Consider the following 17,763-nt stretch of genomic DNA (forward strand, 5'->3'; position numbering starts at 1 on the left):
TACCCCAATGCCACAAGCAATTCTCGATGCCCCAATTGACATTCCTACTTTTCCCCCTCTCCCACCAGCAAAACCCCAAATAGGATGTCATTACTATGAAGGAGAAAACTTGGAAAACATACCCGTATACAATTGTAGACTGTTTCCAAGCTTGATGTCGAGGATGTCGTTGCCTTTCCTTTCCCCTGCACCACCTTCTTCGTCTGTGAGCAAACATTCCTTCTTCACCCACTTGTCTGTTGTGCACTCCTATAAATCCTTCCTCACCACCTTTCCCACCACCCTTGCATGCACTCATGCCAAGGGTCACTGCACCCATCGCCATGAGCATGTGGGGGGCGATGGTACAAATATCAGAGGTACTTATCATTACTATCCCTAGGTTGTCCCAACTGCCACTAGCTCGCACCCTGATTGAGTATGTTCGACTATGTTTTATAGTCAACACTCCTCATCTTCATTTAAACATAATCTATTGTCATTGTTATTGATTAATATTAATAGTCAAATATAGTCAACCACATTGGTGAATAAAGTCAACATTGATAGTCACTGTTTAAATAGTTGACCATCATGATATTATAATATTGAGTTTAATATTAAGGTTTATAATATTGCGTGTAATATTATGGTTTAGTAGTGCGATGTTGTAATGGTACACAAATTTATCCAACATTGTATTGTGAAAAACATTGTTGCATTGTGACAATCATTGTTGTAATACAAGTACATTACATTGCAATTTATTGGGTTTAACATTAGAATTTATAATATCAGGTTTAAAATATTGGATTTAATATTAGGGTTTATAATATGAGTTTAATATTAAGGTTTAATATTGAGTTTATAGAACAAAAGTATACATAGGAAAATGACTAGCCCTTCTGCTCCCTCGAGGCCGATTCCACAGGTTTCGGGTACTTGACTATTGATCCGGGCATCTCAAACAGTTCTAGGATGCATGGAATGTGTCTTTCAATTCTGTCTAGCCTAATGTCCAGCTTATGGAGTTGTAATTGGATTTTTTGTAGGTCTCGTTTGTAGCTCGGCATACCTTGGAGTGAAACTGCCATGCCTACCAAGATTTGTTCCATCGCTTTGCCCAACAAGCTTTTCATCAACCAGTAAAGGTATAAGGTTTGTTTGAACTATGTAATTCTTCCTCTGGTGTTTTTCGAATCCAGTACTAGGGTCCTCCAGTTTTCCATATCCTCCTCAGTCTCACTACCTTGCTTAATTTCCTCTTCACATTCTTCTAACAGCTTCCAAATTCCTTCATTAGTACCCTCATGGTAAGCCTCAGTAGCTTCGTTGATAAGGTGTTCTACCGATTTTCTTCCCCTATGAGGCTCTGACATGCTCGGTTCCTCATCCTTGCTGGGGACCTAGCCCCACCTTCCTTGTCCACGACCTTGCGCAGGCCGATCCATATTAGAAATTCCTAAGACCTATTCAGAACGACAATTTGTTAATCGAAAATAGTTTAATATAGTATGGCTTTGGTTCCTTCCCTTAATTGCTTTGACAGTGAGCTTAGCCTCGCCATGCTCCTCTCCTATCCTTCTACTATCGAAGCTAGAGCCAAAATGGGTGGAGAACTAATCCTCAGAGGGGGCCTGTCTCCAACAACCCTTTGTCATGCCTCACCACCATACCTAATACCTCATAGTCACAGTCGGGTAGGCAGCCCCTTACCAAGGCCAAGCGAGTAAGCCCAACCTCAAGCTAATAGATTTTTAATAAGTAATTGTAAACCCTTCCTCCTCAGCCAAGGAGGTTTTAGCGATGCCATTTTATTTTTTATACCCAACTTTCCACTTTAAGTACCTAGCATTTCCATATCCCTAGTAGAGTTTCATAGTAGCCTAACAAGTGCATTGGCTACGACAGTATGGCCTTACTCCTATGCAACATCTTGATTGCTCCCCCCTTCCCCCAACATCCGTCTCATTTCCACTACCCACATGCCTCCTGCTACCAACCCCGCACCAACTGCGGGTTGCAGTAACCGGGTTCTCCATACCAAATGGCACATGGTCTACAACAGAGGCCAAATGCGATACTCGGCAAGCACAAGAGATAGACACAGAACCAAGAAATTGCAACTAGTGGCCTACCCTAATGCCACGAGCAATTCTCAATGCCCCAATTGACATTCCTACTTTTCCCCCTCTCCCACCAGCAAAACCCCAAATAGGACGTCATTACTATGAAGGAGAAAACTTGGAAAACATACCCGTATACAATTGCAGACCGTCTCCAAGCTTGATGTCGAGGATGTCGTCACCTTTCCTTTCCTCTGCACCACCTCCTTCGTCTGTGAGCCAACACTCCTTCTTCACCCACTTGTCTGTTGTGCACTCCTATACATCCTTCCTCGCCACCTTTCCGACCACCCTTGCATGCACTCATGCCAAGGGTCACTGCACCCATCGCCTTGAGCGTGTGGGGGGCGATGGTACATATATCAAAGGTACTTATCATTACTATCCTTAGGTTGTCCCAACTGCCACTAGCTCGCACCCCGATTGAGTATGTTCTACTATGTTTTATAGTCAACACTCCTCATCTTCATTTAAACATAATATATTGTCATTGTTATTGATTAATATTAATAGTCAAATATAGTCAACCACATTGGTGAATAAAGTCAACATTGATAGTCATCGTTTAAATAGTTGACCATCATGATATTATAATATTGAGTTTAATATTAAGGTTTATAATATTGGGTGTAATATTATGGTTTAGTAGTGTGATGTTGTAATGGTACACAAATTTATCCAACGTTGTATTGTGAAAAACATTGTTGCATTGTGACAATCATTGTTGTAATACAGGTACATTACATTGCAATTTATTGGGTTTAACATTAGAATTTATAATATTAGGTTTAAAATATTGGATTTAATAATAGGGTTTATAATATGAGTTTAATATTAAGGTTTAATATTGAGTTTATAATATTGGATTTAATAATTGGTTTATAATATAATGTTTGTAATATTAGGTTTTATAATGTTAGGGTTTATAATATTGGGTTTAATATTGAGATTTAATACTCCGATATTGGAATTGTACATAAATCTATCAAACATTGTTTTGTGACAAACATTGCTGCAAGGTCACAATCAAGGTGACAATCATTATCACACCATTACTTTACATTTCAATTTATTCAACGTCACATTGGAGCACAAAATTAGGGTTTATAATATTGGGTTTATTATTAGGTTTTATAATATTGATGTTTATAGTATTGGGGTTTAATATTGGATTTAATATTAGGGTTTATAATATTTAGTTTATATTAGAGTTCAATAATATGGTTTAGTACTATGTTTATAATATTTAGTTTAATATTAAGGTTTAATATTGGGTTAATAATATTAGGGTTTATAATATTGGCTTTGATACTCAGTGTTATAATATTGGGTTTAATATTACATTTTAATATTGGGTTTACTATTAGGGTTTATAATATTGGCTTTAATTTTAAGGTTTATAATATTGGATTTAATATTAGTACTTTTAATATTGGGTTTATGATATTAAAGTTTATAATATTGGGTTTAATATTATAGTTTAATATCGAGTTTATAATGTTATGATTTAATATTATAAGGTTTATAATATTGGATTTAATATTAGGGTTTATAATATTTGATTTAATAATATAGTTTAATATTGGGTTTATAATGTTAGTTTTTGATATTAGGGTTTGATATTGTAGGGTTTATAATATTGAGGTTTAATATTAAGGTATATAATATTGGATTCATAATATTAAGGATTTAAGTATTGAGGGGTTTTCACAGTGCATTATATTAGATATCATTTTGGGATTCAACGGTGTTAAGTAAGTCATTCATCTATGACCATTTCCATGAGAGGTAGTCGTAACTAACTAATTTCTCACGATTTTTGAATTGTTCACTTAGCACTCATTGCATTGGGTGATGCTCATAAGGGTGAAGAAGTGGAATTGAAACTAGTGAAATGAATCACATAGTGTCAATCATCACTTTCAGGGCTTGCACCCAGTGACTAGGACTTCCCGGAAGGTCACCCATCCCAGATCACCTTTGGCTCAAGTGCACTTAACTGTGGAGTTTTCCCCACAATCAAGCCCACCTAAGGATTATAATATTGGGTTTAATATTAGTGTTTATAATATTGGGTTTTATATATTATATAATAATTAATATTAATATTAATATTAATTAGCATTAATATTAATTATTAATTATTAATATTAAGATTAATTAACATTAACATTAATATTAATATTAATTAATATTAATAAGTGTTTATATTATATCAACCATATTTACTAATGTGGTTGTACATGTGCTTGATGTACACCTATCAATGCATATCAACCACATTTATTAAATGGTTGTGTTAGTTAAAAATATGGGCTACTATGGCGGCTAATATTCATGCTATTGTTGGGAAAAATACTGAGAAGGGGGGAGGGGGAGTGGGCGAATCAGTGTTTTAAAACTCACTTAAACCTTTCAATTTCTTATTCATATTTCTATACGCTATTGTCATTAAGTAAACCAACATATGTACACAACTATGATGAAGGAAAACAACATATATCTGGTTAAATATCTTTTCATTCATTTCATCATTTGTTCTAATTTAACCAGTGTATCATTACTTCATTAGCCTTTAATTAGATAGTAATCATGAGCAGTAAGAATAGAATAAACCATCACACATAAGAAACAAAACAACACATGATGACACTATGATTTTTAGGTGGAAACCCAATGTGGGAGAAAACCATCATTGCCTTCACATCTGTCTTCAACTTATTATAAAGGAAAACATATTACAATCTTGTACTAGTGCAGACTCATATTAGTATGTTGACACCCACCTGCAGAAGGCTATAACATTCTCTCTTTCTCCAGCACCCACTGGAAAGGAGCTCCAACCCCCTGACCTCATTTACCGACACCCACCGGAAGGGAGCTCCAACCCCCTGATCATATTTACCAGTTATCTCTGGAAGGAAGCTTCAAATCCCTCACTAAAAGCTCCAACCCTTAACACCTCTATGGACTATGTTTCATAATATTTCATACTAGATCCACCTAATCCAAAACATCAAACCTGTAGGCCACTTTTCATCATATTTTCATACTGGACCCACTACCATCATTTAAGCCTAATAATATTTCTGAAACCAATCACTTTATCAAATCGCTCCATCACTGAACCAACTGAATCATTAAAGCAATCATTGAATCTTAATCAATCAATACAATTAGATCATACTAAATCAAGATTGATCATATCAATGCAAAACTACTCATTAATAAGCCAAACATTATTACTTATCATAGAAATCAACTGTTGCTACAACAAACCTTGATGAATCATATGTCAGAATATATACGCTACTGTTCTAATTCCATGGGGGCTTCACTAGGGGAGAAATACCATACCATGTGGGTTCATATTGGAGGATATTTGTTGAGGAAAAAATGGCATAATATAATGGGGGATATATAGCGGGCAGAGGATGTTTATATTGGTAGGTATAAAAAATAGAGCCTAAAGTTAATGAAAAAATGGATACCTACAATATCTAGTGAAAGTAGGGGTTTCTAAATTGGGAAGGTATATTGGGTTCGTATTGGTAGGGGGTTAAATAATGTGATTTTTAGAGGTATTTTCCAATATGTAGTCAAATTAAGGGTATTGTTTAATATGCCACGAACGCATGTGATATGTCAGAGGTTCATTAAGTGAAGCCCCCGTGTCTAATTCATACCCGCATATGTACGCACTTCTCCTTAAGAGGACTTGCGTACGGATATCAAAATATTGAATAACTGAGTCTAAATCACTATCACACTGAATCAATCACTAAATCACATACTGAGCCCATCACAGACCATTGAACCAGATACATATAACCACACAATAGCATCATCCCTTATCAACGTATCATTTCATAAATAATTCAATCGAACCAAAACTGTCAAACACAGATTAACATGAGAGAGACATCATTGATAGACAACAACAAACATAACATAACTGATCAGACATCGTTAACATCTCATACTGCAAAACCCTAGCAGATGTACGTGACTCCTATAAAGAATAACTGCATATGTACATGCTTATCATTCACCACACTTGCATACATATTTGTCTGTATTGCGGAATATATAAATGATTACCCAAAAGTAGATTTTCATATGTACACGACTTCTCAATGGCAAACTAGCGTACATATCTGTTAAATCACTGAGTCATACCTTCGCTGCACAATACAACATCTGTCAAACCCAAATCTTGGGATACAAATTTTTACACACACACATCATAATATCATCATCACACATCTATTAAGCTATAAATAGATTAATCAATATGTGGTCATTTTAGATCTATTAGATCTGATCCATCTCCATGCTCCCTAGTGCACTCCTATTTCATATCAAATCATTCATTAATAATCCATGATATATGCCCTTAACACTTTGATCTACATCTCCTTATATAGCTTAGGCTTTAGCCGATACCTTAGGCCAATCCCTTAGTATTGTTGATGGAATTCTTTGACATGATCAAATATTCATTGTCATGCTCATTACTATAGGCCAATAGCATGGTAAAGACCCCTCGTATTCATAATACCATGGTGCGAAAACTGTACGCAACTTCTCTTCACCATACCCGCGTATGTACCTAGCCTTTATTCACAGGACCCAAGTATAGTTTCCAAAATTCACTTTTATCATTCTTCTGTCTCTCAACTAATATTCCTTTGTCTATCTCACCGGTAGCATTTACATAACCATCATGTTGACATATTTATCAAGTAGGTTTCCATCAAGGACAACACATTAATCATAATGAAAACAACTACTAAATAACGTGTGTTTAAAAATTCAAGTTAAAAGTATGGTTTGCTATGGTGGTTAATATCCACATTGTGATACAGTGTGGGTTTAAGACTATAATGTGATGTATACAGGTTGTCATATTTACACTGTGTGTTTAAGACTATGATATGTGGTATACAAGGTGTCATATTTACAATTTGTTTAAGACTATTATGTGTGGTATATAGGGTGTTGGATTTATAGTATGCGTTTAAGACTACAATGTGTGTTATACAAGATATCTATCAGATTTACAGTGTGTGTTTAAGATTTCGATGTGTGAGGATATTTGATTTACAATGTGTTTTTAAGACTACAATGTGTGGTATAAATTCCATGAGATTTACAATGTCTATTTAAGGCTATGCTATGAGATTTACACAATGTGTTTAGAATTATGATGTATGGTATAATATACAGACTGTAAGATTCATATTTTAATTATAGGTGGCATTATGCTTGTAATAAACCTCATTGACACACTAAGCACACTAAAACAATTATTTTAAACTACAGTATGCATGGTTTCTACCTCACATAACTTTTATTTTACAATTATTGCTTCTCATAAAGCGCAACTTTACAGCCATTTATAACGATTATTTGTTGCGAGTTTCAATATCTCTATATTCATATTTTTATTATTAAATCCTACTCCTTACTAGGTTATACCCTTCTAGTTCCAATTCTTAAATAATGATATGTGGATGTATTCTCCTTACTAGGTTATACCCTTCTAGTTCCAATTCTTAAATAATGGTATGTGGATGTATTCACAAAATATTTATTAATTATCACACCAAATATTCTTTTCATTAACCTCATCATTTTATCATTTTTATAACTAGAGGTTTCCCTTTAACCATGTAATGTTCTAATGAATCATTTCAAATAATTTTTGTTTACATTATGAATCATAAATAAAATTGGTTTAATATTTCATATATCTTTTGTTGTATATATGATTTGAACCCAAAATCATGAGTTGACCTATTTTTTTAACAACGTATTTAAGATTGTTTTGTGCCATTATGATTTGACTCACTTTAGCTCCTAAAAATATATACTCATGTACTAAGTTTCCTGCCTTGAAAATGCTTAAATGATGTTTCATCATTATATTATATTATATATATATAACATCCTGCAACAAATCATTACCACCACAAAAGTTTATACATTACAAGCTCTTTACTGTAAACACAATACATGTCTACAATCAAAGAGCCCTTACTATACATTACAAACCCTTTGTATGTAGCTTACATGTGGTATAACTCAATAAAGAGCTTCAAGAATTTTCGGAAACTCGACATACAAATAGGAATCTGCGTGTTGACTTGTGGTTATGACACAATTATTATGAATAAGCCCTACGACTGACAATTATTATTGTTTCTGAGAAAATCTATGGTGAATATTGTTTTAGGGTTATTGTTTGTTTCCTATGACTACCCTATCCATCAACATGTGAACTCATTCATTCACTTGTCTTTGGATAATTCTATGTTTCCTCCATCACTGGTGTATGCTATTACTCTGAAGTTTCAGTTATTGGTTATGGTTAAAAACTCCTCTATTCCTTCTGAAACATTTAGCCAAGGTTTCGTGTGTTCGCACTTCACGTTCATTCTTAAGGTATTTTTTTCAGAGAGAAAAAGCAATATAGATTATATTAAGGATATATAAAGATCAGAATATACATATGAGTTCAAAACCTCAGCCATAATAGACAAAACATTTTGAAGAGGGAATAACTGATTCCCGCAAAAACCTCAGCCCTATTAGACAAAACATTTTGAAGAGGGAATAACTAATTCCCACTGTAGAAAAACTGTCCAAAGATGTAACGACATATAAAGAACTGTGGGAGCTCGTTCAGGTAGAGCGCAAAGATTTTACATTGTGGAGCGCATTGCTGAAACATAAAAAGATGATAGAGCTTATGGGAGAGCCCACTTAGTCCGAAGGCATGAACCCAGAAATAGCAGTCAGGATGGAGTTAAGAGGCAGACAGCAGCCTTGGAAAATACGACCATTCCGCCACTTCCAGAGATGCCAGCAGGTGAGAATGAAGAGAGCATGCCAGGAGGGGCATTGGGCGCTCCACCATAAAAAACCATCCTGTACAGAAGCAAAAGATCGGTGAGGAAAACCATAAGTCATAGAGAGTTCATACCAGATTGCAGTGGAGGCGGAACACTCGAAGAACATATGATAGTTTGATTCTGCCGCGGCTGAGCAAAGCTGACACCTGCTAGGACCGTGCCAACCTTTTTTTTGTAGGACCTCCCAGGTGAGGTTCTTGTTGGAGAAAAGAAGCCATGAGAAAAGGATGGACTTGAGAGGGCAGTGGGCTTTCCAAAGCTTAGCTGGGAAGGTAGGGGAGGAAGGCGGAGAGAGGGGGGATAGGGCTGAGTAGAGGTACCTGACAGAGATGGGGTGGATTGATTTCCCAAAGACCAAATCAATGCATCCATTGTCCCCATTTGAGTGATTCCGCTGTGAGTGAATCGGGTGGTAAAAGAGAGCCCCCAATCGGGTGGTAAAAGAGAGCCATAAGGGGCGGAGGGGGGGGGGGGGGGGTAAGGCCAATTGGAGGTCGTTTTTCCATATAGGCTCCTGAGAGGACCAAGAGAGAATGAGCTTATCCCAGGTAAAAAGACCCCTTGAATGGAAAAAGGAGAGTAATGGTGGAGGGATCATTGATTCTAGGTTGTGCAGGGTGGGGTCAATACCGATGAAGACACTAGTGCCAGAAAAGATAGTCCATTTTAGATTCATCATAAAAAAAGATTGAAATTTCCTGAAGCAGAGCCAAATGGGGGAGCCAGATCTGATGCCGAGAGTGGACCTTCTGAACCAGTATGCCATATTCCGGCCTTTGAGATACTTCTGATTGATGAGAGTACTCCACGGACTGCTACCAAAGATGCCTCTGTGAAGGGATTTACAGATGAGCGCTTTTCCAAAGCATTTCATGTCAAGAAGGCCCCATCCACCTGCCTTTTTAGGCCTTGTGATAGAGTCCATGCTCACAAGGTGAAATTTTGTCTGGTATGATCGGCCGCCCCACAAGAAGTTTGCAGCAATAGACTTCATTTTCTTTGTGACAGAGGCCGGAAGAATAAAAAGGTGGCCCCAATACACCGCGAGTTGGGAGAGTACAGCCTGTACCAAAATATATCTGCCAGCAAGTGATAGAAGACGCATTTCCCAACCAGATATTTTGTTGTAGAAACGGTCTAACAGCCAATGCCAATCGTGGCTGCGATATCCCCGCGCTTTTAAACGAAACCCCAAATATGTAAACCCGTCCTTTATCAGTGCAAGAGTAATACCAAAACGATCAGCAATCCACTGAGCCATTGCAGAGTTTGAGGCATTGTGATATAGCACTGTTTTCCCTTTGTTAATATTAAGGCCCGAGGCAGAATGAAACTTCTGGAGGATCACAAAGAGACAGACCCAAGTAGATTTGCATAACATTGCGAAAATTAAAATGTCATCCACGAAAAGATTGTGAGAAAGAGAGATGTCCTTGCATATCTTGACCGGTCTGCACCTTCCTTCTACAACAGCAAGATTAATGTGGGTACTTAGAGAATTCATTACGAGAATAAAGAGGATGGGGGAAAGAGGGCATCCCTGGCGAAGCCCCCTCTCGGCGCGAAAGAAGGAAGACGGAATGCCATTTATGATAACAGAGAAGTTTACACTTTCGACACACGCCATCACCCAACTTATTGCCTGGGGCCTTAATCCTATTTTTGCCAGAAGGATCCTAAGAAAGCTCCAATCAACACAGTCGAAAGCCTTTTTTAGATCAATCTTGAGAGCAGCAGCATCAGAATTTTTAGAGGAAATAGAGAAGAGGCATTCCTGGGCCATGGCAACAGCATCCAGGATGAGCCTATCCTTTAGGAATGCATGTTGATCCTTTGTAATGAAGGAGCTTAGGACTTTCTTCAACCTTTCGGCAATTATTTTAGAAATGATTTTGTAGAGCAAATTGCACAGTGCGATCGGCCTGTAATCCCCAAAAGACGTTGATTTGTCTTTTTTGGGAATTAGAGCAATGAAGGTGGCCGATAAGGCACTATTGATGTTCCCTGAGACGCGGGAGGCATCCGCCATGTCCAGCATGTCATTTTTAAACAGATCATAGAAATGAGTGAAAAATTCAACCGGCCAGCCATCCGGCCCCGGGCTTTTATCTTTTTTGAAACTCTTAATAGTATCAGAAAGCTCCTCCTCCGATATAGGCCTAAAGAAGTCTTCGTTTGCGGCATCATCAAACATAACTGGCAATTGGCCCACAGCCCATAGCATGTCATTTAGATCACCGCTTTGCCTTTTATATTGTTCCTTGAAGAATCTTGTGGCTTCTGCAGCAATTTCCTGGTGGGAATAAAGAAGGTCTCCGTCACCATTTTCAATTTGCCAAATTGAGTTCTTCATTCTGCGAGCATTGGCGAAATTGTGAAAAAAACTTGTGTTACGGTCTCCCTCCCTAAGCCATGTAGCTCGGCTTTTTAATCGCCATGTTGCCTCCTCTTTTTTCAGCAGATCATGCTTTTTTCTTTCCAGAGTTCTGATAAGAGATTTTTTGTCCAGTGACAGGCCGCTGAATTGGATTGTGGAGGATAGCCGACTTATTTCTTGATTAATATCGAATAGATCCTGTTTATCCTTCCTCTGTTTTTTAATCTGCCACGTCTTTGCATGCTCCCTCAGCATTTGAATTTTGTCTCTAAAAGTATGTAGAAAAGCGTCTTCAGACTGGAGAATATCTCTCCAGCAAGATTTTATGAAGTCGTTGAAAGATTCATCTTGAAGGTGAATTCTGTTGAACTTAAATGAATAGCCCATCCTTCGCTCCATATGCTCCCATTCCAGGATGATGGGCATGTGGTCCGAGGAGAAAGCTGCTCCTGTTTTTGCAATCGGCATTCCCCACTTTTCAATAATACTGGAATTTAAGATAAATCGGTCGATTCTCTTTGCTATGTAGGCAGAACCCATTCTTCCGTTGTTCCACGTTGGAGTCATTATATCTGGAATGATATCAACCAGATCCCTCCTTAAAAGTTCCCTTCTCATTCTGTGGGCCAGGTTGTCCACAGTTCTCCCTTGACCCCAGCATTCATCTGGATTAAGAGTCATATTTAGATCACCTGCAATTAGCAAAGAATTTAAGTCTAAAATTTCCGAGTTAAACAAAGAATCCCAAAAGGGGAGTCTGATCCTGTAGGGAGCATAGATATTCAGGATATTTAGAATCTGAGATCTGCCTCTGATAGATGCAGAAATAAGAATTCCGGTGCAACACTTGAAAGCCTTTGCTTTAACCTTTTGCGGATCCCACATAGCCACCAGACCACCAGACAGGCCTTCTGCATTAGTAGCGGCGATGTGCCATGTTGGAAACATTCTTCTAAAATAGACCAATGAAACCGAGCTAGGGTGCATTGTCTCCTGGATGAAAATGATATGGGGGCGAGCTGAAACGAGAGTCTCCTTGAGTGCCAGGAATTTAGGGGCAGCACCCAGTCCCCTGATATTGTATGAAATCAGGAAGGTCATTTTGAGGATTGACCAGCCGTGCTTGCTCTAAGGGGCTGAGGATCAGAAGATTCCAGAATTGGGACATCAATCAGGGGAAGATTTAAGACTCCCAGGTCGGAGGCAATCGTCCTGCCTCTGAAATGACGACTCCCACCTTTATGTTTTCTCCTTACAGTGATATTTTTGGCAGAGTTTGGGCTGATGGTAGGGAGAGAAGGCCTGTGGATGGTCAGCGGTTCAAGAATTGGAGGGTGGCGATGAAGAAGGTGGTCAATATCACTATCATATTTGTTGTCCGGAGAGCCTGAAGGAGAGTTGTAAGGGGTCGGAGTCAACTGAGGCTCTTTTTCTTTGTGCAAGACAGAGGGCGATTTGATTGGAGAGGGCGAGGAAGAAGAGATGGGGATGGGATGCGATCCCACAACAAAATCAGCTCTGTTCATCGCCGGAGGGGAAGGAATGGCGGCCTCCTCGAGCTGTTCCAGGACGACCGGACTAGTGAAATCAGCAGCATCTTTTATCCCTGACGATATGGGGGGGCTCTTGAAGTCCGCAAGATTTGGAGACTCAGGCCTATTCTGAGAATTCTCCTGTGTGCTTCGAAAATCTGAAGATTTGAAAGAGAAATGGTTCCCCGATAGACTGACATCCTCAGAATGGGATTCGGAGCCCGATTGCCTCGACTTTCGGGAGGGAAAGGAGAAAGGCCTGTGGCGACGAAATCTGCAGTCTCTGATAAGGTGACCCGTTCGGTGACAAGAGGAGCACCGAAACGGGATACCCCAAAAATCTAATCGTTGACTTATCTTGGCACCATCCCAAGAAATTTCAATCTGGTCTGGGTAACCCCCCTTATATGGTTTTTCGATAAGAATCCATGCGATTCTTTTGTCCCGCTCTCCCCTGACCCATGGATCAACATATATAAACTTTCCAATCGCATTTCCAATTAAGGCCAGGATCTCCGGCGTCCAAAGTTCCAACGGGAGATTGGGGAGCTTTACCCAAATCATACTGTGGGAGGGTGTATTTTTGAGAGGATCGAAGCCGAGATACCATCTTGACAGTGACAGGAAGCTTCTTCCTGAGACCTAGGGTCTGTTCAGAACCAGATCCAGATCAGACTCCTTTTGGAAGTGGAACGAGAGCTAGTCCTTCATAAGACGGGAGATGATAGGAGTGTATCCAATAATTGGGGACCAAGATTTTGTAATCCACTTTTTCATTTGTTCGTGATCCATTTCCGGGAAATACCATTTCCCCACCAAAGCATTCTTTTGTAGATTGAGAATTCGCTCTGACAAAGAAGAACCAACACCGCCTTTGGGGGAGGAACCGTCTTCACCGGGGCTTTATGCTTGTAACGGTTGCGGCCCTGACCTTGGAAAACCTTTGTATGGAGTGGGCCCTTCAATTGTTGTTGAGAGGCTAGACACCCGGAAAGAGGGGGGTCCCGTAACCCAGGTGGAAGCATGTCTGACAGCGAGGCATGCCAACCAGGATTCCGACAGGCGGAATCGCGTGCTGTTTCAGATTCAATGGCCGCAGCAAATAAGGCTTTCGTGGCAGGAGAGTCACTATCTTCTGCCATCCTATTCAGAGGAGAAATCCCAAAATGGATATCCCCCGTACCACTCGCACAATAAGAGGATCCCAAGAAGGGGAGCTAGCGGAGAATAATACCTGGACAATAAAGACCTTTGCAGTGAAAAGCTATGGAGAGGACAAGATTAGATCATTCACCAGGGATCCTGGCAGGCTTGACGGACGTTCACCTGAGATGAGACTTGCCAGAGAAGAGAATGAAGACTCTAGAATTGAACTGTTGAGGGTCTGATGACGGTAGCCAGCCTCCGAAAGACTATGTTGGAGGATGGGACATTTATGAGGCTGGAAGAAAAAATCTATTGTTCTTCAGAGACTCATTAAGAGTCGCCGGAAAAGGGATTTGAATTCAGAAATACGGGAAAGTTAACCGGGAAGCCTAGGAACCACAGTGGGATTTGAAAGCAGGTGAAGGAGAAACAGATACTATTGCACTTCAGACCATTTGTTACAGTCGAAACAGCAACAGAAGAACTGTAAGACGCACCACCACTTCCCAACACGAAAACGAATATCTTGGCAGGGACTGTAAATGTAAAAGGAAGCTTTTAATCTGTTTATGAAAGCTTTTAACATCCCTTACCGAACTACAGACAAGGGGAGTTCGCTAATTGAAAGAGACTGTTACAGGACAGACCCTTTGACCCCCCAAAACAGGCAAAGAGACTAAATACCATACTGACCGTTCATCTCCCTATAAGGTAATGAATATAGCGTAAAAAAAGCAGAGGCGAATTACCATTAACGGCTGTAGATCAGAGTCAGATGAAAGATGTAACCTTTGATATAGAAACATAAAATATGCTTAACGTACCCTGCTTCAATCTTGTTCATCTGAAATCCGGTAAGAAAAGCATGCGTAAGAATATAAAAACCACTAACCTGTGTAAAGGAGCCGCGCAAACGCCAAAGACAGAGAGCCAAGAACCAGACGATACAGATACCAGCCACGGTGAGGCGGAACAGAAGAAAGGAAGGAGAGAAGCCACCAGCCCTGCGGGCTGGAGGAGGAAAAACGTTGAGACTCTTCAGGAAGGCTTTAAATAACAGAGCCAAGAGGAGAAACTAGACACCAGGTGTCCAGAGACATGCACGACGAGAGGCCACGTTCCAAAGCACAAAGCCTGTCCCAGTGCAACGTGGGGAAGTTGACGGACGCAGAACAGAAGTCGGCCAGCTGCAATCTCCCGTGCATGCAAAAAGGGAGAGAGACGTTGCCTGATGGATGCCACGATATGAAGAAAGTCTTCTGTTGGCGAATAGACTTCCACAGCTTGGACGGCTCCGGTTGGCCCGAGGATACCAGTTTTGTGAGGTTATTGGTCGCAGACTTTTATGGCTTCAGAGGATGGCCCCGATTGGCAGATAGGCACCTGGTAACAGTGGATATAGGTCGCAGACAGCCATGGCTTCCCTGATTGGCTCCACCGTCTTGACGCTCGCGGCTCTTTACAAGGATTTTTATAGTCATTTCTTTTTATTTTCTAGGAGCCCTCTTCTCTTTCCAATCAAGTTATCTAACTCCATATGTTTCATTCGCAGGTATTCAGTGTAACTAATTTATTTCAAATTTGGACTATTTCCTCGACTACAAGATATATCAAATTATTTTTGCAAGGTTTCCTCTGGCTTTTGCGTATTTATAAACTTCTCAAAAATGTTTTAAAGCTGCATTTTCCCAAGAAAAAACTTGAGGTTTAATCTCAATGCCCTTCTATTGGTTTTATGTGAATTTCAGAGTTATTAAATTTAAACCCTAATACAATGCTCGTTGTATCTTGGTATATTTTACGTTTGGGTTCATTTCTTCAAATGGGTACTTGATTTCATCCAATAATACATTTGATTTTGTAGTAGTTCATTTCTCCAAGGATAACTTTAGTCTCGTACCAATGATTTTTAGTCGTTTAATTTCCTTTACATTTGAAGCCCTATCTTACAGGGTTCTCAAATTGCCACATGGGTTGTTTCAGGGTTTTGCAATTTCGTTGTATGGCCTTTTGTTTATAATTGTCCTTCAATAGATTCTTTTTACTCAAAATTATGCGTGTAAGGTAATAACCCTACACGAACAAATGATTTGTCTGGCTACTTGCACAATTTTACTCTGCCAATATTATTAATAGATTTCACAAAGGTAGCCAATAAATTCCTACCCGATTTATTGGTATAACAGAAAGTAAAAATGGTTAATTATATTATGCCTATGGCCATATAAGCCAACATACAGGCTTAGCTCTTACTTTTTTTTTTCTTTGACATAATTTTCCCTAAAATGTGCTTTAGGGTTTTCCCCCACAAGGATTTTCTTTTAAACCTTAATATATTTATAAACTATCCTTTCTTGTTCACTTGCTTCTGAATTGATTATTTGGGGTTTCTTACAAAATTCTTACCTTGATAATTTTATTTTAATTAATCAATTTTTATTGTTATTTTTGTGTTCTACAATTTCTATAGAGTAATACTTTGTTTACTCATGAGTTTGATTTTTACTTGTAGTCTGATTTTTACTTGTAGGGTTACAACAAAGCCTCTTATTTTTAAAGTAAAGGACCTTCATTGTTTGTTTTCTTGATTTCATTTGATAATTTAAGTTATTTAGTCATTTTATAAGAGTTAATGAATCTATCTTTTCCTTCTATCTATGTTACAAGTAGTTACCTTTAGTGTAATTATTTTGAAATTTTTTCCTTTGGAAACTCCATTCAAAATATTCCTATCACTCATGGAGTTTTCAACTGCTTCGCTCCAAGTCGAATGATCTTGTAACCTCTAGATTGTCTCTCTGTAGGTGCGTATCTCTACTTCCAGGAGGATACATCAAGGCTTTCTTTCTTCTTCTTTCTAATTTATAATAGATGTTGTAAAATTTTGACTTCCTTTCTGGAAGATCATAGGCTTCAGTGCCTCGAATGTATATGTTTAAGGGTTTTCACCATATAGAAACCAACATTAGTTGTAAAATATATATTTTGGTCAGTTTTCGACCCATACTTCTTTTAAAATGTTAATATGACCCAGTTTATATCTATTTTACTTTTCTTATACATAGATAAATTTTTGTATTTCATACAATAATTTAGGTCACTATTGTTCTTTTTCTAACTATAATTTATTTAAATCTTTCGACACTTTGTACAATATATATATATATATATATATATATATATATATTGATAGTATCTTGTTCTCCAATTTCTAAATGTCTAGAGATTGTGTAGAATTTATTCTACAGATTCTGTAGAATAAATTCTACAGATTCTACACTTATATATATATATATATATATTATTAATATATATTTTTATGACTCTAAAAACAACTTTGAGATTTTACACTACTTTTATATATCTATATATATATATTTTAAGTATAAGTATTTTTGTCCATTTCTAATAAACAAATAATCCATAAAATACAACTATTCTCTTCTATCTTTCACATTGTAATATAAATTATGGATTTCAACAATTCCATTTCACATTCTAACTTCACAGAGCATATAAGTATTTTTGTCCATTTCTAATAAACAAATAATCCATAAAATACAACTATTCTCTTCTATCTTTCACATTGTAATATAAATTATGGATTTCAACAATTCCATTTCACATTCTAACTTCATAAAGCATACAAAATTTAATAGAATGAATTCTTTTCTTACATGCATTCA

The 17,763-nt window shown here is 38.0% G+C and overlaps 1 long non-coding RNA gene across 1 annotated transcript in view; it reads right to left on the reverse strand.

Moving 5' to 3' along the window:
• LOC149190867 (uncharacterized) overlaps nucleotides 1–15,085 on the reverse strand; it is a 271,337-nt gene extending 256,252 nt beyond the window's left edge. Inside the window, exon 1 of the long non-coding RNA XR_016256529.1 lies at nucleotides 14,970–15,085. This is a non-coding gene — a long non-coding RNA (uncharacterized LOC149190867). The remainder of the gene's footprint in view (nucleotides 1–14,969) is intronic.
• Between the last annotated feature and the right edge of the window lie 2,678 nt (nucleotides 15,086–17,763).

This window comes from Pinus tabuliformis, chromosome 3_1 (assembly GCF_031772625.1).
Source record: "Pinus tabuliformis cultivar Carrire ecotype Pingquan chromosome 3_1, CPIR1, whole genome shotgun sequence".
NCBI classification, from domain to species: domain Eukaryota; kingdom Viridiplantae; phylum Streptophyta; class Pinopsida; order Pinales; family Pinaceae; genus Pinus; species Pinus tabuliformis.